This window comes from Falco rusticolus, chromosome 3 (assembly GCF_015220075.1).
Source record: "Falco rusticolus isolate bFalRus1 chromosome 3, bFalRus1.pri, whole genome shotgun sequence".
In the NCBI taxonomy this organism is placed as follows: Eukaryota; Metazoa; Chordata; class Aves; order Falconiformes; family Falconidae; genus Falco; species Falco rusticolus.
Window position 1 is genome coordinate 75,018,512 of NC_051189.1, and position 25,375 is coordinate 75,043,886.

Genomic DNA, 25,375 nt, shown 5'->3' on the forward strand with positions numbered 1-25,375 from the left:
TTTAAGAAAATGCAGGGGGGTTTGCATCACTTTCCTTACCTCCGTTAAGTTTCACTGCTCATACATAGTGTGGTTTTACTCTAAGAAGTGATTTTATTGAGGAAGTCAGAGTAGTTGATCAACGTTTAAGGGAAGAGATTAACCTGAAGAGAAGCCATTCCAAATGACCAATCTCATCTTCCTCTGCATACTTTTGCTCACGTAATTAATATGGTTTTATAAAAAACTGTAAGACTACTCCATGGTGTTTGGTTATTATCAGATTACCATACCACAAGAGCACTTCATAGAAAAGGCAATCTGGTCTTTTGGCATAATTTGAATGGCATATCCACGTATTATGAAGACAAGATATGAATTTGAAGGTCCCCATTTATTTCTGTACAACTAAACAGCCATTTAAATACGAACCATACATAAAGCCTGATTCATATTACAATATCAAACACTTCCCATTTTCCAGTTATTAGACATTTGACCTCTTAACACAACTGCAATTTCATCAAAAATTGGGGGGGGGGAGGGACACGGGGGGACGGGACGAAAAGAAAAATCACACACCTTTTCAAACTTAGTGCTTGCCGTACTCAAACACTGGAGATGCTACATCTGGGCATGCTACCCTGCTGTGCACCTAAAAAAAAGGCCCATGGACATGCCCTAGCAAAATTCAGCCTGAATTCAGTACAAAAGCTTGGCTTTTTTGGTCTGTATATGAAAAGGAATCTAGACAGTTGTAAATTAACCATTCTAATCATTGTTTCTGGGTAAAACTAGCTGTATTTCTATCATATTTTTATCTATAAACCCACCTGTATTTCCATTGAAAAGTTTAAAACCCAAAATGATGCATTAGCACAATTTTCACTTCAGGTTAAACTAAATGTTGTGAATCCGTGTTCCTCTCTGAGAGTGTGCCCTCAAAACAAACCTCCTGCAACACCTGTTTAAATGTTCCTGTTGCTTTCACTGGCTGTGGTCTTCTGAGTTGAGCTGCTTCTGTGTCTTTACATAGCTTTCTACTAGTATTCGTTACCATCAGTGTGAATAGAATGAGCTCAAAGAATCAATCTCTTGAAAGGTTTCACTCTTCAGATGCCACAGACAGTCATATGGACAACTGCAGGACTTCACACCCCCCATTCCTCTCTTACAAATACATGACTGGAGGAACTGACTCAGAAGCACAGACCTGCTTCAGGACATTTGGTTTTAGGCGAAATGCAGCTTAAGTTTGCCCTGTGAAAAGGCAGTCACACGGGAAATGCAGCTCCCAGGAGGAAGCAGTATAAGATCATTATCATTTCTAGACGTGTCAACAGAACACCTTATGATTTTGAGATATTTAAGGAATATCCTTTCTTGCATCATAACTTAGCATGTTTCCTCAACTGCTAATATCATTTGGCTCTGATGCAGCAGCTCTGTGTTTTTCAATGTTTTTCTGGTCACATTCCCCAATAACTTTCTGATGAGTTCCTGGATCCCTAGATAACAAAATAAAATTTTCTATCAATGCGTTGCTATTGTTAATTACCTTTCACACATCTCTCAGGATGCCTGGGGGTTTGTAAGATACTATCTGAAAACTGTTGTGATCCATGTAACAATTATTATTTATGCTCCCACAGAAATGTTTCTTAAGTCTTTGCAGGTCAAATTAAAACATTTCATTTACCAGGAGGCTATCACCCTCTTAAAACTCAGAGTAATTCAATCCGTTTAATAACTGAATGCCCTGCTGGAAGTTCCCAGCTCTCTACATTGACTAAGAGATGTGCTGAAGGCATCTGCTCAAGAGCTTAAGGAAGGGAAACACATGATATTTGTAATCAACAGTCGGCTGAAGAGGCTTCCCACCTTATGTTGCATATCTCATTGATGCTAGAAGAAGCCTTATTGTGATAGGTGTTGGCTCGCAAAATAGTATTTCAGTGCAATGGTTGCTTCAAAGCTTAGGTGCATCAGTTCAAGTTGGGTTATCAAAAAGGCAAGACTGAGATCCTCAAAGTAATAAAAGTGAAGGATCAGAAAATCTTGTTGGAGTTTGGTGCCTTTGAGAGCTTGAGTCCTGTACGCAACTCTTTAGGTCACTCTAAATGGGCAAAAATCTGCATTTCTCACATGGGTTACGTTCAGCACTGATTCCTACACAGATTTCTGTAGGCATCATGTTAATCAAAACAAGCAGTTTATTTTGTATCTGAAGGTTCAAAATTAATGAATATTGACGGTTGGACATCAGTCTCTTAAGAGAACTAGCTACTTGACTGCTCATGGCACATCATCTGTGAAAACACTACTAGGAACTCTGCTTTTACCTGGGAAGAGTGCAGAGCAACAGCAAGGGTATGAAAGGCTATATGGCCTTATCAGTGGCCCATGTCTCAAACTATTCATGCTTAAGGTCTTAAGTTTGGGTTGTCTGGGTTTTTCACATTTGTTTTTTAAAAAAGGGAGCCAAGCACTCTCTTTCTGTGTTTTCTCCCCCTAACTCCCTCAGGTGCTGAGCACCAATACATAGCAGGAAATGGATGCTGAGCAATACAAAGCAAAGACTCTGGAAAGGATACTGAGAGGGTTTGAACCAGTAGTTATTAGTAAGTCTGCTTTATGTATATATATATATATATATTGGTTAGACATTTAATTGCAAATATTGTTTTAAAATGGGAATGAGAAGCTACACCTACATATACTGCAGCAAGGCAAACCTTGCCCAGGGTTTGTCAGCTCGGTAAGTATTTTCTTGTGGAGCTAACAGAATGTGCTTTGGAGTGCTAACATGCTCTCTCAATTGCTTTTCTTCCTTCTAGCTCTATTGACAGTAAGATTTGTGTAGTACTGCTGTACCCCAAATGCCATTACTTGAAACATTTTTATGTAGCCCCTACATTCAAAAATAGAAAGTTATCTCAAATAATATATGCTAATGCAGCTTCTTTGCTAGCTATTGTGCCACAAATAAAAAACAATTAAAAAGTAAAACAAACAAACAAACAAAAAAACCCAGATGGAACTGATTTTTCACTGCGATTACATTTTGCTTATATCCATACAAGTATTTGCAATGAAAATGACCACAACAAGGTTACATAACCTAGCAGCACTTCTCACATATGACCCCTTGGCTTCTTGAAGGATTAGTTGCCAGAAATAACGCAAACAGAAATGTAGTCTCTTAACTTCAATATTTATACAACCATTGCATTATTCACACAGAGACCGGATTGGTAATTGTTGAAAGTTGTTATTTTAGATTTCTTGCATTCCTATGAATTTGACAGAGATTTGGGCTGGGAAGGCTTCCAGGATTATGAAGACAATTATGGAGAGACAATACCTTCATCTTCACCAAGACGGCTAGCAAGGTGTTGTTTATAGCAAAATTGACACTTTCAGTGACCAAAGAAACTGCAGTACATTAAACTACAAAAGAGCTATGAAAAGTTGAGCCTTCTTTACATCCAACACAATCCAAAAGGAAAGACGTAAGACTCAGATTCTGACTAAATAAATAGCATAGCAAGAACATTCTCTCCTAGCTATGGACTAAAAGGCAAGTAAAATTGCCACCACTGCACCTCTGAGGACATGCTTGCACAACTAGAGTTGGGCTGCTGCCCAACACAAAGCCTGCAGTTGAGACACACGGGCACTGAAGGTGAATATGCCTTCTTCATGATGATGATGAAACAGGAAGGCATGAAAGCTTGGCCGAGGAAAGAGAGAGCTAGAAGCAGATGCCCTGCTGCATAGCTTCAAAAATAAATACGGAAGGAAAAACAAGAAAGTAGTGGCCCCGAGCAGGATGTCTTGAGTGCCTTCTTGCAAGCCTGAAATACTGGGATTCACTAATCTATGAAAAACCTTCTGACAACAAGCCTTGAGACGGCATTCTCTGTGTAGGCGTGACTGTAGGAGTTACTGGGGAACCCTATGAATGAGCTTCCAGGGCTCACAGGATGAAAACTCTTATTTGGCATGGAGCACTGTGTGAGACTCTCCGGAAGGCTGTAGGAGGAGGAGAAGTGCAGACACAAGAATACTTGTTTCCCTTTGATTTCCCATTCCCCCCTTGCTCTTTTCTGCATTTGTCATACTTGTGACAAAAATGGGAGATGTTATTGGGTTACGTGAATTGCTGTGTTCACTCTCCCCGAGTTTCTTTCCACAACCTCTTAGGAAAACTCAATGCAACAAAGATAATCTGTTCCTTCAAGTTGTTTCATCAAGTCTGCAATTCATGAAGCCTGAGGCAGAGAACACCTGCCCAGCAAAGCTGAAATGTTGCTGCCTGGTTATATTGTACAACTGGTGGAACCCATCAACTCTCATCTGAAAGTACTTGAAAGAAGATAAGATGGTAAGTCAGATGTGTCTTTCCACACCTCACTAAATAATGGAGGAGGAGTGAGACACACAGTGCTTACAATGCAGAAATAAAATATGCAGACCCAAAAATTCAGCATCTCCAGCTTTGATGCCATTTTTTTCTGTAGTAATCAAGCAAATATTTGGGACAGTAGCAGTTTTCCTGAATTATGAAGCTGAGGGTTTGGTCCCCTGGTTTCAGGAGGAATTGGTGGCAGCTGAGCAATGTTCAGCAATCTACAAAAGTGAGCTTTCAGAGAAGTGTTGAAATCACACCAGTGAGGCTGATTTTTCACGTTACCAAGTATCCTCTACCTGTAATCTTTGCAAGCCTGAGGCTGTTCTCATTCTGGTTACAGAAGCGTTTTCCAACTGGCTGGAGTTTGTAAGTCAGGTTCACAGGAAGTGGAGTGAGGGCTGGTCACCGAGCCACAAATGTGCCTTCTAGGAATCAAATCCCACAGCTTGAGCCCAAGGTTTAAAATGCAGTTTTTCCATGGAAAATTAGCTTTAAGGTCTTTTTATGAAAAGCACTTCCACTGGATCAAAGCATGGGACCCTTCCTGGTTCTAACTCAGCCTCTGTTCCTAATTCCTTGACATACTGAAAACGGGTATCTTAAGCCAAGTGGGCCCTGCAAAATCCAGTGCTTTCTAAAGAGCAATAACACTTATGCTTAATCTGAAGTTACATTAAAAAATTTGAGTATACAGCTGTAAGAGATGCATCAAGAACAGCTATACATATCTAACAGCACCAAATGCTTTGATGACTTTAACTCGAATCTGCATGTAAATTTTACATAGCTTGTTCATAAACAGCCATCTGTAGTCATTTTTGAGGATGGCTTTCTTAAATAACAAAACAAATACCATCCAAACCAGAATACCCCAAACAGACTGCAGTTAGCTGCTGGGATTAAACAGCCACTTTATGAAACAAGAACATAGTTTTTAGGAAGGTACAGTATTTTGTTTCCTTAAAGACATTTGTTCAACAAAAATGCTATCACTTTTGAGTTAACTAACAAAACCAGTGAGGTAAAAAATCAGTTATTTATACACTGAAACTGAAAACTAAAGGGTTTCTAGTGTGCTGAACAGCAGAATATAGGTCTTTTTTATAAACAAACCCTACTGAAAAAATGACAGCTCTGGCACAACTCACAGTAGGAAGTGGGAGAGGCAAGACATTTTTCTGTTGTGGAGAAATGTAGTCTTGCTTTGAAGAATGCATGTCAGAGAGATCATCCTTTGAACTTCTTCTAACAGCCATTTAAAATATTTCTGTGCAGCGAGAAACTTTGTAGTAGAATATGTTAAGTGTTCAAAATGGTGAAAAAAATAAGAGGGATTTCAACACTGAGCTTACCCACACAGTTCAGCCTGGAGAAGAGAAGGCTCTGAGGACACCTTATAGCCATCTACCAGTACCTAAAGGGGGCCTACAAGAAAGCTGGAGAGGGACTTCTTACGAGGGCATGTAGAGACAGGACAGGGGGCAATGGTAAACTAAAAGAAGGTAGATTTAAATTAGATATTAAGATGAAATTCTTTACCGTGAGGGTGGCAAGACACTAGAACAGGTTACCCAGAGAAGCTCTGGATGCCCCATCCCTGGCAGTGTTCAAGGCCAGGTTGGATGGGGCTTTGAGCAACCTGGTCTAGTGGAAGGTGCCCCTACCCATGGCGGTGGGGTTGGAATTGGACGATCTTTAAAGGTCCCTTCCAACCCAAACCATCCTATGAAAAATCTCAGTGCTTGTGCACATTAGCTACTAGGGTGGACTCCAAAGCAAGTATACCAGCTAATGGCAAGATCTTAGTAATGCTTTACATTTTATCCCACTGGTTAAAATTTCAGTACAAAGTAAACCCAACATTACTTTGAAGTTTACAGATGAGATTATGCAGAAATAGTTGAGACTGGCAGTCTACCATGACTCTTAATAAAATCCCAGTAAAACTTTCTGTGAGAAGTTCTACAATAAAAATCAAAACCACAGAAGACTAATAACTATATAGGGGTTCGGATAGGGAAATTGAAACCTGATTCTCTACACAGAATATACCAGTGCATTTTCATGCAATATCATTGCAGAGTAATAAAGTACACAGTGCCTACAAAGTGCACGTATGCGCATTTCTCAAGCTTGAGTCTTATGAAAACTGTGAATATCTAGGCAGATAGCAGATTGAAAACAATCTCAGTTGTAACTGAGCAATTACTAAATACTGGCCTGGATTATTCTTCCTCATAATAAATCTCGTAAGACTGAGCTCAGGAGGAAGAATTTTCTTTAAGCATTTATATGAGGCACTCTTATTCATTAAGTCCCCAAGTCATATAAATTTGACTACCCAACCTAGTTTCCAGCCAGCAGAAAATATGCTTCAACTATTAGAAGGAATCTCTAGCAGCTCAGGCAGGATGGCAGCGCTCCTTGAAAGAAATGCTAATTAAAATAAATTGAAGTGACTCCTACACTCTCCCATACCCAACTGTATTCTTATACTAAAAAAGGAGGGACATTGCAGATAACGTTGCTTATCACACAACAAATATTTGAGACCAGGGTGTTTCACTATCTGTTCTCCCAGCCCCAGTGTAGGTGTAAGTTGCATCAGCAGGTGTAAATAATGGCATGCAACTAGATTTTTTGAGTGGTCCCTCATTTTCTGCATTTCCTTCTAGTATTTCTGTTTGAGAGCTACTTATTAAGAATGAGATCTTAGCCATTTTCTCACTGCTTATTCCAGTTTGTAGTCCAGCTCTTTAGCCTGCAATAAACTGCACTGCAACAAAGGGACAGAGTTTTAACACAGAACTGTACATTTGGCATCTTCAAACAATTATCAAAAATCAGTACCTTCAAAACTGGTACTGGATGAGAAAGTGTACCTATAAACCAGTTACTTTATGATCATTTCAGAGGCACCTGCCTGGCCTTTTTAGTTTTTCTTCAGCCAACCTTTAGGTCATGTGACATAAAAAATAATTAACAAGTGCTGTCCTCTTTTCCAGTAAGACCACCACATAAATCCCAAACTCTTGTATTCTATTTTTTCATATATACACCTGTATGAACACATATATAGTAGCTTAATGAGGGATCATATTCTGTGAACCCCTGCTACCTGCTGGCATATAGTTCTATTACACTCAAAATACTTAGTCATTGTTCTCATTATTGTTCTCAAGTATTGCACTACATTTAGCTCTCTGTGTTGAAGTTACAGATAAGATCCAAGGAACCTTCTGTGTCTACTAACAAGTGCCCAAAAAGATGTGTAACTGAGGTTTTGATCGCTCATCTTTCTCATGCTGCTCATGTGGTGCTATGGCACAAGGGCTAGATTGAACATTTTGTATCAGGAATTCATTTCAACAGAAATATACTTTGGTGATAATACTCCCTGCACATCACCTGCCTTTTTCACCCCACTCTGGCAGAAAAACTTGTCTCCTGTGAAAAGTCTGACAGAAAAGCTTTTCCAATGTTGGTCAAAGCTGGAACACTTGCACTTGAAAGTAACAGTGTTTCTTGCATGTGGTTTGACAAATATATATATTCCCATTCCTTTCCCTGACTTGACTAGGTCTTCCATGATGCCATTGGCCATCAGGTTCCCATGATCCACTAAAAAAATGGATAAGGCTGCTCCTTATACCAGGGGACACTGGTTTGTCAGAAGTCAAGTTCATAGAAAAACATAAGTCCCCTGAACTTCACGCCATGGAAACATCTCCAAGCTGCCACATTGTAGGGTTCAGGCATATTTGCACTTTTTGACCATCAGCTTCTGATTTTCAGTTCTTTTTTGAAAAGTGATCATTTCTGAAATGGCTGAATGAACTTGAGCATAAATACTGGCTCCTGTTGCACTTTTGGTCTTGTACCATTGTCTCGGGATTTGAGAAGGGCAGAAAAGAAATTGCCTGTCTATATGGTCTTTTGTGCTGATGATGCAAGCAGGACAAACGAGAATGGAAGGCATCTTTGCTGAAGATGGAATATCCTTCTATAATAATTAAATTTCACTTGTGTATCAAAAGTGAGTTTAAAAGGATATGCAAAAAGTCTTGGTATATGCCCAACATGAATAAGCATACAAAGTACCAGTGCATTGAAAACTATGTTCTTCATTCTTTCTAATGTTCTTCAGGACAGTGAAACTTCATCAATGAAACTTGAATCCCAATCACAACATGAACAATATCTATGTCAAAAGTTTGTCTACAAATGAACATACCATACTACGTAAAGCTAGTGACCCACTGAGAAGCAGAATCATTTAGAAGGCTAAGAAAGGAATTTTATACAGTCCTTCCTTATGAGATCCTCCCTAGAACCATATTTTTCAGTTCAGTGGAAATTAAAAAACCCTCAGATAGCCATAAATAGAACCTTTTAAGTACACCTTACAGGTAAAATAAACAACATCAACACCAGGTGATCTAAAGTCTCTCATCATTCTAACCAGATTTCTTTGATTTTTAGGCGTTTGCTGCTGCGGGAACAAATAAAGGACAACAAATTGTGGCTTCCTCTCCTCCTCTCCTTTCTAATTCCCACACACACACATATCCTGGCACAAAACCACTATCTTTTCATTATTTAGAACACTTCTGATATTTCATGGAAATAAGATAAAGACTTTATGCTATTCATCCACAAATTTATTAATGTATACATATTCTAGATACCATTCTACCGTCATCATTTGTGGCCTTGAAAAAAAGATAAATACTTTAATAGTTATACTGACCATAGAGTTAACCACATACTTAAGTACTTACATTAGCTAAAGCCTAAAACTGTAAAATAAACTCAAATCCAGCTGTACGTCAGGCAGGATACTTTATAAATGCATGAGATCCCTCAGCATCATACTGGTTTGCCCCTTCTGACTCTTTGTAAAGATATCGATAAAGAAAATTCAAAAGAACAGATATTCAGAAGTACACCTTCATTTCAGGTTACTACATTTTTCTGATACCTGATTTTGCCCGTATAAACATTTCATTAGCATATCTGAAAAGCTGCTTTGCCTCTTTGCTGTTCCACAGTACCATAGTATGAACAGATAATTTGACATATAAAATAGAGTTGTATCTCCCGTAATACCTGTACTTGCCTTTAAGATATTTATCTACTCTCTGAACCACTCAGATTAGTTGATAACAGCAAATTTCATGTGGCTGATCACATTTCATGTTCTCCAAGGCATAAACATTTCTGGCATAATTCTTTTCCTTTAAATCAAACTCTACTTTGCTTTATTTCCAGTGCCCTTAAAGTGCCTTGTACTGGAATTATTAACTTAAATGAGGTCTAAGAAGAACAGGACCTGGCTGTCTATACTCTCCACCAAACCTACCAGGTTTCTCCAGAAAGTTGCAATAAATTATAGTTCCATGACAACAAACTCCTGCTGTGTGTTTAAAAACAGGCATTTGTTGAAACTGATACATTCCCAGGAAATATTCGGTGAATTGGTAAATTAAAGTCCACAAGCAAGCAAAAGCCACTCTTTACTTGTATACTTCTGATTAATTCTCCCCCTAACCACAGCTATTTATTTTGACCTGAATGATGTTCAACTGGATGAGATACAGCTGCTTTGGTAAGAAGGGCTTGGTTTCAAGTGCTGTATGCACCCTGATTAGATGAGATGCTCTTGATCATCATCCCACAGCAACTGCTTTCAGCCCTAGGTTAACAAGTTTCCCCCAGAAAATGTGTGGCTGTCACTGGACTACCAAAACTTCTTTTATGCTGTTACCCCTGATTTTCACTGCCTATGTAAAAAAGCAGAAATTGAAAGCCCATCTGGAGTAAAGTGACACAGCACCAACAAACCGCAATTGCTGACTTGTTCTCTGTGGCTGAAGCGACTCAAGAGCCTGTTAGCAGACTTCTGTAGGACACAACAGCAATGGTCTTTTCACCACAGGCCAACGCATTTGCGGGCCCTAAATCTAGCATAGAACAGTGCCATTTCCAAGCTGGCAGCCCATGCAGGTAAGGCCAACAGAGCACTGCTTGTATAAATTTTGTTGAAATGTCATCTGAGTGTTCCAGAAGAAGTTAAAGCATTAACCAGAAATTGTGTATAAATCACATTTTGCAGGAATCACTCCGTTACAACAGATTGTGCAGCACTATTCTTTGCCACTCTTTCTGAAACAAGCACCCTAGGCAAACTTTCTAATTAGAGCAGCAGATGTATGCAGTACCATGTCTCTGTGAAGTTATTATGCCCAAACCAAATTTTGTCACTAGCAGCCAATAATTCGTTTGTCTACTAAGGGCCTGAAGTGGCCGTATCAATTATTTAAAAACATACTAAGAAGAGGAATCCATTTAAAATCTTCTGGGAAGCCCAGTTATAAAACAGTGCATGTTCAGATTTCATTCACAATATTGTCTTTAAAAATACAATATTACTAATTAAGGCTTAGTGCATTAGGCCATTAGAACTTGAGTGATTCATGACAGCATAACGATCTTGCTTATCATTTGTGCTTTAATTTATGGGGTAGTAAGAAAAAACAAAGGAAAAAAACCCTATGCAATTTGCAAAACTGAAACTCATCCAGAAATTGCTTGCTGTAATTTCTCCTGAAAAGTGATTTCACTGTGTTTTAAGTGCTATGCTAGTAAGAAAATGCTTCCTATCAATAATTAAAGTATAATGAAAGTTTCATGTGTCAGAAGACACCCTCAAAACAGGGCTACAAAGAACAACGTTGCTTTTCATTCAGACCTTCCACATTTTAAATCTCACAATAGCACTCTTCTCAAAGAGGCATTTTAAATAAACTATTTAGTGAAATATATGTCTATTCAAAATGCACCAACATCCGTAACAACAGTGAAAATTAACACAATTCCAACAAAAGTTGCAGTAGAAAACAAAGGTCTGCGTAGTGCCAAGCACCCCTAAATGCCAAGAGTAGCCATGAGAGATGTGGGTAGTTATCATATGTCAGGGTTATGAACAAAAGCATTAGAGAGAGGGCATGAAAGAAGCCTCATTTTCTACAAATGTGTGTTGATTTCAAGTACCTTAGTTGTCTAAGAAGGTCCAGCCACTGACCGACTGCTGCGGTTGGAGTGTGACAAAGGCACGCTTGGAGCCCACCACAGGCAACCTGTGGCATCCTCCTTGGCGCCAGCGGCCTCCTCATCTGCCCGGGCACGTATTTGGATGAAACATCTAGGAACTGGCTTGAATTCTGAGCTTTTCAGCCCCACGGCAGATGTGGTTGATATCAGCAGACAGACACAAGAGTTACCGGAGACAAGAGGGGGAAGGCAAGAAGCAGACTGCCACCAGCCTTTCAGAAAAAGTCTAAATATCACAGTAATTCTGCACAGTGATTTAAAATATCCACGTCTAACACCAACAAAGACAGAAGGTTAGCAGGATTTTCAGAGAGGTCCCTGGCATAAAATCCTCTTTAATATTGACAGAAACATGTTAGAGGGGGATTTTCCAGGAGGCCTAAGTTTTCAGCCAGCTGATCCCCCTGCCTCCTCACTCCAGTTATTATTGCACTCCACTGTCTTCACACTATGTGAAAGCACTTCTGCTAGCAGGCGGGAGGACCATCCAAATGCAGGACAGCCAGGATTGCTGGCCTTCAGCAGCATCCCTCAGGAGGAATACAGTCCCTCTTTTGCCAAGGAGGCACCTTCACTGTGACTTTGCTGTTTGGGAAGTTTGCAAACCAGCCTGCAAGTGAAATATGGTACATTGGATCAAAACATTAAGCAGGCTAAACAGCAGAAAGCTTACTCTTGAAACACGTAGGTCAGTCTGAACAACAAGGTTACTGTAAGCAAACCGCAGCCAGGACATTTGAAGGCAAGCCTGCCACATTGCTAAAACACTGGAAACACTATTGCAATGCAAACTCTGCAGGATTCCAAAGGGATGCTGGGCTCGGCATGAGGCCACTGACTTTGCAGCTGAGGAGCTGCCTGCTTCAAAAATAACTGAAGTCATTGTAACCTGAAGAATTAAGTAAACCTCTGACTAAACATTTTTTGATACTTCCCATTTTAAATGGTTTAATATTATAGAGCTACTCTTCTACATGGCATTTAGTTGACAGTTTAGAACAAGCAACATCTGGATCGATGAGACCATTTATATAAAAAAAAAACCCTCAAGTTTGTGGTGAGAAACATTAAATTTGCACTAAACTCTCTTGGCTGATCTCCCTAGTGCTGGCTATCTAATGGACAGAGGTCAGGCTGGAGTCTCCTGCGTTCAAAGCCTGTAACTCGGGAAAGGACCAGCAGTCATCTGAAAATTGTTCCCCCACCATCCTGCTGCAGGAATGGGAGTTAGCCTTGTCGTGTGGCAAACCCACTCTCTTCTAACACTGAATAAGGACTCTCTTTGATGTCTCAATCTTCCAGCAGACCCACTGCCTGTCATCTCCTGTGGCTTCAGCTACTTGGGCAAACTTGTAGCCTCCAATCCCCTCTCCACCTCTTCTCATGCATATAATCAATCTGTAACTACAGCTACTATTGAAAAAGTGTACCAAGTAGAGCTTCATCTCATGTGATAAGCTTAGCTTACCACATTTTGAAACATAGGTCACTTCTGCTCAGTAAATTCAAAACTCTCTTCAACAGGATCCCTGTTTAGCAGGCTGTGGTACACAAGTACTCTTGGTAATGGAGTTGCAGCAATTAGGTCTGGAACCATCTGAAGAGGCCACCTGTTTTTCAAGACTCCAATATTTTGATCAGTCTTTACCATGTAGGAGCTTGGCATGCCATTACAGGCCACAGCTGGTATTTCCAAGTTTTTGTACTCATCCCATTTTTATCATGACTTGATTCCTAAAAGTTTAAGTGAATAAACCTTGGGCTACATTCTCTCTCCCTGTCCCCTTGCAAAAGCTGGAAATCTCTAATTATGCTTTTCTTAGCTTCATTGCCATTACGCCATCACATTCACTTCCGTCTCTTTTTTCTTTATATTTTCCCTCCTGATTTATGGAACATGTAAAATTTTCTAAGGGAGGTGAGAATTTGTTCTTAATTAATACAACCTTATTGATAAAAAGGTTGCCTTTCATGATTTCTTTTGTCCATGCAGAAGTAGACCATGAATAACAAGAGAGATGTCACCCACAGTTTGAAAACTTTTTTGACAGGGCTTTAGTAGAATTAACAAAATGCAAAGCTCTAACAGGTTATTTGTTATGATCTTATTTGTTATGATCCCTCTCCCTGATGTGCTGATTCTTACCATAGCAACAGTGTGGAAAAATAATTGGAAAATCAAAAAAGCACATAAAGCATCCTAGCAAAACAGGCCACACGCCGCCATGACATATCTTTTTTTTTCTTTTTTGCCAGATCAATAGTTCAATTTGTAAATAAAAAAAGTGTTGCTGATTTTTGTAAATAAGACCAACATAAACAACATTTCTGCGTGCATTGCTGCATTCTTCTCAGCCACCATAAACATTCTAGTTTTCTGAATAGAGTTAGTGCAAAGGATTCCAGGATGTTGCAGCACTCTCCAACTGGCCAGCTGCAACAAGGTCTTTTACCACCACATACCACCCTACTTTTCATGCCAGTCCCTCTGCTACCTTCTCCTCGCCTGCCTCATCTGGGGCATGTGTTCTCTCCCTCCCTCCCTCTCCTTCTCCCTCCCCTTCTCCCTCCCCCTCTCTCCCTCTCTGCTTCTTCCTCAGCTGCTCCCTCTTCCTTGGCTGCCCAACCCCTTAACAGAACCAGCCACAGCTGCACCTTATCTACATCAGGCAACCCGCCACCCCTGAAGCCAGCCCACAGTTGTGTATTATCAATGCTAACTAACCCAGCTTCATTCCTCTACACCAGGATTCTCCCCAGCCCCATCCTTTGTGCATGCACACACTGGCAGCCTATTACCCTACATAGATACTGAATCCACCAGCTTTGTTGACCTCCTCTGGATGCATTTGAGTACTTTAACACCCTGCTTTAATTGTGAGGCCCAGAACTGCACACATTACTCAAGGTGAGGCCACATCTATGTTGATGCCCTTCATTTTTCAAAATAAAGCCGTTTCAAATAAATTCTTGAAACATAAAAAGGCCTGTCACTTGTATGTCCTGTCCTCTGCTTACATTATACTTCAAGGAACAAAAATTAAATGTACGTGTTCCTTTTCCAAATAATTTTAAAATTAGAAAATGACTCCAGAATCCAAACTTACTAATTTCCAGCTTCCCAAATGACATACAAGTGGTAATTCCAAATGAAATCCAATGCATTCCTGATTAGGACTGTGAGGTAGCCTGATTTGAAAATATTTTTGCTTAGAACATAATGTCTACCTCCTATTTGAAAGATTAACACTTAGAATATTTTATCTGTTTAAACGTTAATCTCTCACTAACTGAAATTTAAAGCAAAGGAGAAACAGGATTATTTTTTTTTTCCAAACTATAAACAAAGGTTCCTTATGTCTTACTGTAACTATTTATAGTAAGGAACCAGAACTAAGCCAAATGAGAATGAGTCTGCAAATACCCCACAGAACACTATGCGCTGGAAGATTAAACCTACTCCCAAACAGAAATGTGGGTAAGGCACTGGACACATTGCTCACTCTCTGAAGGTCAATACTGAAGACTGCTTTAAGATTTCTCATCACATGAATGAGAAGCATGACCAGAACCCTATTGTGTCTAACTTTACACCATTGTTTATCCTCCACAAGAATTCAGGAGTCCTCACCAGAGCTGAACTCTGTCACACAAGAACTTTGCTTTTTAAGCCTAGCACAGGAAGACAGCGAGCAGGCGCTCCATACTTTGGGGCAGTAAACACTGTACAGAAAAGGCCGCTGAAGCTCAAATACAAGATTAGACCAAGAGCAATGTAATATAAGTGAGCCACAAACATATTTAAGGGGAAAAGAAACCAGAATACTGAGACAGCCTCCAAATGGTATGGGAAATAAGAAAATCTCTAAACAGTTGTAAGAAGGCGTTTCATTAGTACATGAAATGAATTATATGATATCTCTAGCTGCAAGAGCAAGGGACTGAACTGGGTAACGCAGAAGAATCAGTCATACCTTCTTGCGAGTACATGATTCTCTATAGGTATGCTTAAAGAAAGAAAAAGCAGCATTTTAAAAGTATGTTATGAAAAGACACCAGAACCCATAGAACATGATCAAAGTAAAATCTAAGGCCATCAGCTAGCACTGTGATTCCTTAGAATTTTAAAATATTTATTTAAATAAGTTAGCTAAGATTTTTAAAAATACATCTTTTATTCTAGTCTAGACAGTGTGACATCATCTGCCAGCATCTTATTTCTCACAGTGCTGGGTAAACTGTTCTTTTTCAACCCTTCCCTTCAAAGAGTGGAATCCATAATGCAGTTTTGCATGCGTGTGTGTGTATTTGTGCATTATCTAATATTTTTTAAAAATCATTTAAAATATAGCCAATAAGACCTAAGTGCTTTATATTTCATTTATTACAAAACATATTCTAACCTTTGCCTCCTTTTCTCTGAAGGCATTTTATTCTGAATTTCTTTTTATTTTTCTATATTGTTTCTTATTCCAAGAGAAACCTGAAGCATGTATTACCATTTAAAAGTAAGCTTAACACATGCTGCACATGTATAGCACATTGCAGGTGCAGCTATGAGGCAAAAAGAGGCAGAAAGATGTTTTCTTTGGGATCCATAAATACCGGATTAATAAACAGCAGTACAGGTCAGTATGAAATATGCTGGCGCCCATGAAGGAGATGCACAGGAAGGGTGTGAGAGGGAAGCGTGAAGCTACTGGTGGGACTGCTGAGAGCTGGATTTTGTCATTCATGATCCAATGAGGTGAAATAAGCCCCAAGTCACAGGCACTGCTCTGTTCAACAGGGATCACGAGGGACAGGGTAGGTACTTGGGAGGGGTATAGTACTGCTGGAGCCTCTGCCCCCCTACCTTTCTGCAAGCTGTCCTGAGGGAAAAAAGCCCCACTTGATCACATAATTAAAGACTGCATCAGCAGGCATGACTACGGATGCTGAATTAAATGCACAGGCAAGATAAATACCAGCTTTCTGTAACTTTTAAATGCTTGATTTTGCCTAAGTGTTTTGAGCATCTTTTTTCCTTTGCATTCAGCCGTCTAAGCTGCTTGCTATAAATACTGTCCCAGGTGGCTTCTTCCTTTCTTTGTCTAACTACTCCAAGTCTTCCTAGCCAGCCTCTCTTCTAAATAATTTCTAACTCAGAACCTCACCAGGACTTTCTGACCAAGAGCACATATCTGTCATCAGTGTAAGTCAATTTTATGCTGCCCTTTCCTATGCCCTCCCCCCTACCTCTTTGCCTTGAGGCAGCAGTGGCGTTAATATGAGCAGTTAGTCAGCTGGATCAAGGATTGGATTGGGATGATTTTTTCTTTTTTCATATTAGCAGTTGCAGCACATAATTTGGAGGAATGAAGGAGTGTTCAGGACTCCTTTTGCAGAAGCAGCTGGAATTTTGCTCAACTGAAGCTGATCTTGAAACTACACTTTAAATTGATAGTGTATACAACTCCCTTTTAGCCTGTCTTTTTGCCTTCTACCATTAGTTGTGCTGTTTTTCTCCCAATCCAGCCTCCATCTCTGACATCTGTCTTGTGCTTTTTCTCTCTCACATTTTGTTAAATCTTATTAATTCCACCTCTGTGCAATACCTTTCCCTCTTCCATCCTCTCTCTTAAGGACTCCCCCACACTTAACCTTTTCACATTTTTGCTTATAAATGGCCTTTGTTACCCTTTTGCTAAATCCTTTCCTTGATTCCAGCTTCTTTACTATCCCTGATTCCACCTGCCATTGCTTACGTCTCTAGGGTGCACATACAGGTGCTACAAACAAGCAAAATCTGAGTGAGACTGCAAATTTAGGAGTTGCTTTTAAGATTTTGGCCTTCAAGATCTAGCCTCAGCTTGTCTTTGCAATACACACTGGAAAGATCTCAGAGGAGTGGATGATCTGATATTATCCATATGGCGCTGCAGATTTTACCTTCAGACTTGAAAGAATCACAGAATTCTCCCCTTCCCAGATTCTTCCGTACTGCCAGGCAGGGGACTCCTGCCAATCCCAAATGCTAATACTAACACTGATGCCCACTCAAAAAGAATAAGGAGTCTTAAAACTAAGCTGGTGGCTAGGAAAAGTCAGAGCTACAATTCTTTTCTAGTTACTACCCCACATTACCACTGAAAGCCAACTATAAAAAGAGAAGGAAAATAAATTATCCTCTCCTGGTCTCTTATTTTACTATTACTGCTGCTTAAAAAATTTAGCTATGTACTACAAAACCCAAGGTGGGGTTGCTTTGATGGCTAATTAGTTGATGTCTATAGCATAGAATCATAGACTGATTTGGGTTGGAAGGGACCTTTAAAGATCGTCCAGTTCCAACCCCACTGCCACAGGCAGGCGCACCTTCCACTAGACCAGGTTGCTCAAAGCCCCATCCAGCCTGGCCTTGAACACTGCCAGGGATGGGGCAGCCACAGCTTCTCTGGGAAACCTGTTCCAGTGTCTCAGCATTGTCTCATATCTGACATGCAAAGAATTACCTATGAAATATTTATCTGCTTCTAGAATTCAAAAAGTATTTTTAAATCAGATAAAAATCCAAATATAGACAAAATAATTTCTTGCACGTAGATGGACATCCAGAAACATACAGCTAAAACATTATATTTAAACTACTGTATACAATTAATATATTTTAAATGTTCCTATATTTAACAGTTCTTTATTTAGATCTCAGATTTTAGAAAGGACTTTTAATTTATTTCATCCTGTCACAGAATCAAGCAGTGATGCGTTGCTGAAATGAAGTGAAAGTGCCAAGGAATTTTGGTCTAGGGATGCAGACTGCCTGGAACATGAGCCAACACATACAAGATAAGCTTCTCTGAGATAATAGTAATGATGATGATACTTCACACCTTCCCTGTTGTCACTGTTCTACGAGCCTGTTTCTGAGTCTCTTGCTTAGGCAAGCAATCCCACTGAAGTCAAGGAACTATTTAATGCCAATAGAAATTGCTGAATTTAGCCTTAACTATACTATCCCATTTTACAGTTAGGGAAAGCATCACACAAACCCCACATTCAGTGCCACTTAGGCAGAGCTGCACCATGTCTCTGTAATGGTTAAGTGCAAGATAAATCTTAACTTTGAATTTCCACATTTTTCTAGTCTAAATCATTCCCCATTCATTACTGTAAGTCAAAATGTATAAAACTTTTCAAAAGGTACGTAAATGAAACAGAACATACTTCTCCATTGGTTTCACAACAGGAGAAGGAACCATTCACATTCTTATCTAAATATAAGTACTACACTTGTGAAGTTCTCCCTTTCTGCTCCTGTTACAGCCTCTGCAGGATTATATACATTTCATTAGGATTCTGAACTGCTGGTAAACCACTGGGATTTTGTCATGTGTAGAAACAGCCCTGAACTCCAAGGAAACTTAGAAGTACATCACGGCCACGTGCAGACTTCTCCTCCAGAAAGAGATATTTTGTGTTTTTCTTGAGGGATTTTCTAAGCCCACCTCAGGGCCCTATTTACTTCCCAGCTGGTGCTCCCTGTCTTTCACCATGTTGTCACTGAGTACTGGTGTATCTCTACCCAGACCGCCAAAGTAGCATCATAACCTTAAGGCATTGCCCCAAACTGGGGCTGGCCTGTAGCTGTTTTATACTGAGCTCGCCCAGATGAAAAGATGGCAACAGTGTGACTGATAAGGGAACTATACATTCCTGGCTGTTCTATTCTACCGGAGCTCAAATAACTCTACCACTTTGATTTGCTTAAAATTTTCATACTTTCACTGCAGATCAAAAAAACCCCAAACCAATCTTTACAGGAGTTCCAGATGACTCATTATAAAAGACACTGTTGTAATGCAAAGTGCCAGTAAGTTTCAAAAAGACCTTGACACTACAGAAGTCATTTATATTAATGAAAGTATTGTAACAAGCAGTCATTAAGAGGGATAAGTTCTCATCACACCTCAGTGGCCTATCCTAAAATCTTGTTATGAAACTAAACATTTTTTTTAAAATGCATGAAGAAGAGAATGCCCAAAATCAACAATAATAAATCCTTTTGTAAGTACTTTTAAGAAAACCGAGACAAATTTTAATCACAGAAGGTGTCATGCTGAACCATCCACACCCCCCAAAAACAATTAAAAGAACAAATTAAGGACTTTATCATCATTTACAAAAGATAAGCATTTTGCTTCCTTATAGCCTATGAAGTGTCTACAGCCTTTAAATATATCTAACACACAGATGAGAAAGTCATGGATGTTGCAAGGTAAAGAGATTCATAATCAAAATCACTGGATACACACACACACCCCCTGTTAAAAGCATTGCCCATTAGCAGAAATCAATAGCGTGTTATATATTTTGCCCTATAAACAATGCTTATATTTTGTTACTGATACCACTACAGCACTGGAATAGGTACCTAGTTACAAGCATTCAGTTACAGTACTGGATCGAATGGAAGAAACTGGCCCCACCAAGAATTAACTGGGCTGCTCCAAACAGATCCGGCAGGACAGAAGTGGTCATGGACACTTACTGAAACTGAGTCCCATTCTGAGAAGAGCATTGCATTTGAATTCCATTCAAAAATGTGTCTCCTCTCATGAAGTATGAAATCTCGTGTTTGCGTCAAGCAATTTCTGAATATTCTATCTACAACACCACAACTATTCTTGTATTTGGTTGGAGTTGGTGGAGCTGTTACGTTGTGTTGTCCAACATTAAAAATAACATTCTTTTTCCCCTTCCTACAAACACTTTCTCCACACAAAGCAGCCTCCAGCCTACACAGGCAAGTAGGGTATAATAGCTGGATGTAAATCCAGGGAAAACTGGTGCAAAAAAAAAATGTACCAAAAAGAAGAATCTCTGTCGCTGGAGACTCCTATCCACAACGATTTTCCATTTGACCTCTTACAAACAGTTGTCATCAGAGAGGTGTGTCAGCACTATCAGACTGTAATTAAGTCTTCCATATCTGCTCTAATACAAAGGGAAAACCAAGCAGATGACTGCATGCAAACTGCAAGATAGAAAAGTTTAACACCGTTAAAGGTGAGAAAGTAACTTGCTACTTTAGCCCTGAAGCACACAGCTGCTCCAGCACCAGATAGTTAGATACTTTGCTTTCACAAGAGCCATGTTCTCCCCCTCCCTGCCATGCCCAAGCACTTGTTACCACCGACAATCATCCACATTCACCAAGACTGGGACAACAACTGCTTGTAGCTCTCTGTTCAGCACCTGGCTCTGAAGAGTTAGTTACACATGGTCCTCAGGAGGAAATACTGATTTTCTTCTATGTGTGAGCAAGTACAGCAGAAAAAAAAATAATCTATTTTATTACAAAAAGTATATTTCTAGAAGTCAAAAAGCAAATAAAAGTCAGCTTTGCATAAAGTAACCCATTCATCGAAACACTTTAAAATTACAAATATATTCTCAGATTGAAGCCCACACAGACTACCATTTAGGACTAGTAAAGAAAGGCAGATTTACATAGAAAAATTGATTCATTTGTTTTCCAATGGATTATACTACTGCTTTTTAATGTATATTGTGATTGCATTCTGCAAGGATATAGATAGCACCCCATCCACAAAAACCCCAGGCAACACTGTGAAAAGTTTTTGTTTTCTTTGTTTAAAAATTAAGAAAATCCAGGACCAATATAGCTTCCTCCAAATGAAACAGCAATTTTACCCTGCAACAAAACTACCAAAAACTACCAAACTACCAAAACTGATGGGTAATTGTAGTTTAGGAGAATGCAAATTACACATGTCCTTCATCTGTGGAAACACCACATCCACAGAATAAAAATTCCTCGGACAAAGTATTTTAGATTGATATTGCAGAATAATAAAGTCCAATAATACAAGAAAATCATTTCAGCTGGCTAACAGTAGAGAGAAATCCCACCTTACTTTTACAGCAATAAGCTCCACAAAGAGTGACTTCTGAACTCACTCTCCATTACTCTGTTTATAGCAGTTCACAGCTTTGTAAGGCTTGTTTCAAAAGGAAAAAAAAAAAGGCTTTAGAGGTGAATAAATCCAAGGTTTGAGGTTTTATCCAAGCCTAAATTAAATGTACCTTTAATCTAGGTTAGTACATTATAGAATAACCTAAGTATTGGTGTGCTGCCATTTGTGTCAATAGGAACGATCACCAGATCAAACTCAACATTAACCTTGTTTCAGCATTTTCATATCCAGCTGAAAGCACTCTAGTCTGTCAGTTGTTACAATAAAAAAACCACAACTTGCTTTTTTTTTTTTTTTTTGTACAAATATTCCATCTGTGGAGGTTTTTTTCCTTCCACAATGTCAACATCTAATCAACTGGTGTAAGGAACTTGGTGCACAGACTTGTGAACGCTGCTCTTTCACAAACAGCTAAAGGATACCAAGAGAATTCTCTTTAAAAGCCCATGAGAACAACAATGCTAAAAGTTTTCAATTTCCCGACATATTTTAGTGTTGCTGTGTAAAAGAAAATATTTAATTGTAAACATACTATATGCACCCAATGTAAAATCTAAACAAATGAGACATTACAGATCTGTCGGCAATTGTATCCTTTGGAAATGTCATAAATCTGACATGATGAGGTAAAAAATCCTGATGAGTGCTGAATACAAGTAACACCTAGTGACTTCAGTAGGACTTGGGATATTTCAGCCTTCTCTGGATTAAAACAAGAAGGCATGATTTTTGCCAGCAGAACAAGAGCTCTCCTGTGCCACATGTGATTTTAACAGCAAACTATCAAATCAGAAAAAATGTATCACATCGCAGTGCTTACCAAGGAAATGTGTTTAACCAGTAGTCAGGGTTGAGCAGAACAGCAGCTGACAAGCTTAACATGCATCACCCTTATTTATTTATTTAAACTGCTAGTGCACTGGTTTTCCAGCTCTTTTTCTCAGTCCTGCATACCTTCAGGGATGCTGTACGAAGTACATCAGGTGTTTCTCCCCTCACTGCTATCAAGCATTAGGAAGAGCACAACTCACTCAAGGCATGCTTCCTGCTTTCACAACATCAATCAGCAACAGCAGAAAAAGAATCCCAAGGCAAACTTGTGTAAAATATTTTAATTTAGGCTAACAAGAAGAAGAAATGATGAAATGACTCTTGATAGCGCAAGACTACTTCCATTACTGCTCATTTTTGTTGAACGTCATCTACGCAGCATGTGGAAAGATAGGTTAATTTTGAATTGCATTAACTAGACAGGCAACATTAATGTTCCTGTATCCGTACAGCATGAAGGCCTCCAAACACAGATGATCACAACCTTTTTAGTGCATTTGTAAACTTTTAGATGCAAAAATGATTCAACCTGTTAGAAAAGTATGTATACAAAGTACTCTTTCATGTACTTTGGATCCCCTAGATTTCATAAACAAATTCAAGTTTCACCGTCAGACAAGTGTAATAATTTTCAGCTCTGAATATTTGAAACCGTGTATCATTACAAAGCCACTTCTCCTTCCAAGTTCTTAAGCAAGATCACTAGCTTGTTTTGAAACAAGGAAGATGAGAAAAATCCATGGAAAAGAGCTAGGGGCTGTTATTTTGCTTTATATTAAGTGACACTTTGCAAATGGCACCCTGGAAGTTACGCCTTAACTCCTTGTTAAAATGCAACTAAAATCTATATAACCTCACACACAGGTAAAATACATAGTTGAAAGCACATTAAAAGACTGGGGTGAAATCCGTGAAACAGATACATTACTTGATTGCCTCTGAATAATAAAACGTTTCCCAGAAGATTTTATAATAGACTGTTTTACTGTAGAAACACATTTCTGTCATCAACGGGAACAGTTAGCTGAAAGGCTGAATAAAGAAAAACAGTCTAAAACAACTTTGGAATTGGGAAGCAAACCGGGCTGCAACAATTCTGCTGGCTGGCCAATCTAATAATGTCTCATCTCTCTTTTTCTCACTGAACACTAATATGTGACAGCAAATGATCCATTTGCTCTGGATCACAATGCAATTTTCCCCACTTATCCCTGGAATAACACTGTCTCAGGCTGCTGGAGGAAAAGAAACGTTATCAATTCACGTTAGCCCTAAAGTTTTCCCTCTCAGCATTCCTCTACTAAGAAGCCAGGAGAGGAATGAGAGCCATCACCATGAAGGTGCCAGTAATGATCTATGGAAAGATGTCCTGGAGCACAAGGGACCGAACTCTGTGAAGAGGTCTGTAGCCTTCCTGCATCCCTGACCGATTTCTCCATCAGCAGCTTCTGCCATGCTCCTCGCTCTACATACAGTGGCTCTTTGGAAGCTTTATCACTCATCATCCCATAAACACAAAACACAAATGCACTTCACACATACATACGAGTGTACACACACTCAAGACACACGTGCACGCACACACACGCGCTCCCCCGACATCACATGCAATTCTTTCCAGTCCCCCGTGTATTGCTTAAAAACAGAAACCAAGCACACACACACAAAAAAAACCAAAAACCAAAAAAAACCCAAAACCAAACCAAAACACACACACACCCCAAAAAAAACAAAACAAAACACCCACCCAACCAAAAACCACCCCACAAAAAAAACAAAAAAAACCCCAACAAAAAACCGCCAACAAAACACAGAAGGGGGGCCGAGAGGGTGGGGGGGGGGGCAAAGGGAAAAGGAGCTTGTTTTTTTCCTGCTGTTGCTGTGGCTCCCAAGCATGCAGAGCTAAGGAAGAGTAGTTCCCCACTTTCATCAGCTAGCTACATCCTTGGGATAAAAGGGAGCAGTCCGGAATGATGCTGAGGCTGCAGAAGGGAAAATAAGGCTTTGCAAACATGCCTGACTCCCCACGAAATTCTCTCCTCCACATCCCCTCCTCCCTAAAGCCTGCCTTCAAGGGGGGGAAAGAAAAAAACAAAACCAAAAAACCAACACACAAGGAAAAAAGTGATGAAAAGACACAACTCACCTTAACAAGGGGTGTTGGATGGGGTCAGAGAGGAGGAAGGGTATATAAAAAGATCTATTTTTAGCGGAGGTTGTGATAGTATTGAAACAGACAGACAGAGGGTTTGAAAGCAGGGAGAAGAGTATAAAAAAACGAGGGGAAGAGAAATTATCAAGAAGGTGCAAGTCAGTCTGGCAGGAGAGAGGAGAATCCCCAAGAAAAAAATAAAAAAAGAAAAAAAAAGAAAAAAAAAAAAAAAACCACCACCAAATGCCAAGCGGAGAAGGAGGGAGAGCGTGGCGGTCCCGGGGTTTTGTTTTGTTTCTCTTCGCTGGGGGCGGGCGGAGGCGGCGGGGCGGGGGGTCGCGTTTCGCCGAGGGGCCCTGGCTGCCTCCCCGCGGGGCTGCCGCGGCCGCGACCCTCTGCCGGCGGCTCCGGGCGGCCGGGCTGCTCCTCGCCCGGCTCCGGCGGCTGCGGCGGGCGCGGCGCTCCCGCTCCCGCGGCTCGCTGGGGCTCTGCAGCCGCGTTCACGCCGCCGCCGCTCCTCGGCCACCCCCGCGCCCGCGCTCCCGCCGCCGCCCGCGGGCGCCCCCCGCCGCCCGCCGCTGCGGGCCGGGGCGCGGGGCCGCTCCGGGGCAGGGGCGGGACGGCAGCGGCGGGGAGCCGCGCCCGCGGGCAGCACTCCCGCCGGGGCGGGGGGGGGCAGCGGCGGCACCGGCGGGGGCGGCCGGCTGCCGAACGGGCCGCGGAGCGGGACCCGCGGGCTGCGCGGGAGGGGTGCCGGCGCGGGCTCCCGGGGACGCGGGCGGCACCGGCGGCGGGACGCGGGCGGCCCTGCTGGCTGCCGTGCCCCCGCCTGCGCGCCGCCCCCCGGCACCCGGGCAGGGGGCTCGGTCGGGGGAGCCGTACTGGGGCACTGCTGAAAGGCGGCCG

At 40.7% G+C, this 25,375-nt stretch overlaps 1 long non-coding RNA gene across 1 annotated transcript in view; it reads right to left on the reverse strand.

Annotated features, from left to right (window-relative positions):
- LOC119145502 overlaps positions 1–24,950 on the reverse strand; it is a 343,024-nt gene extending 318,074 nt beyond the window's left edge. Inside the window, exon 1 of the long non-coding RNA XR_005103431.1 lies at positions 24,464–24,950. This is a non-coding gene — a long non-coding RNA (uncharacterized LOC119145502). The remainder of the gene's footprint in view (positions 1–24,463) is intronic.
- Between the last annotated feature and the right edge of the window lie 425 nt (positions 24,951–25,375).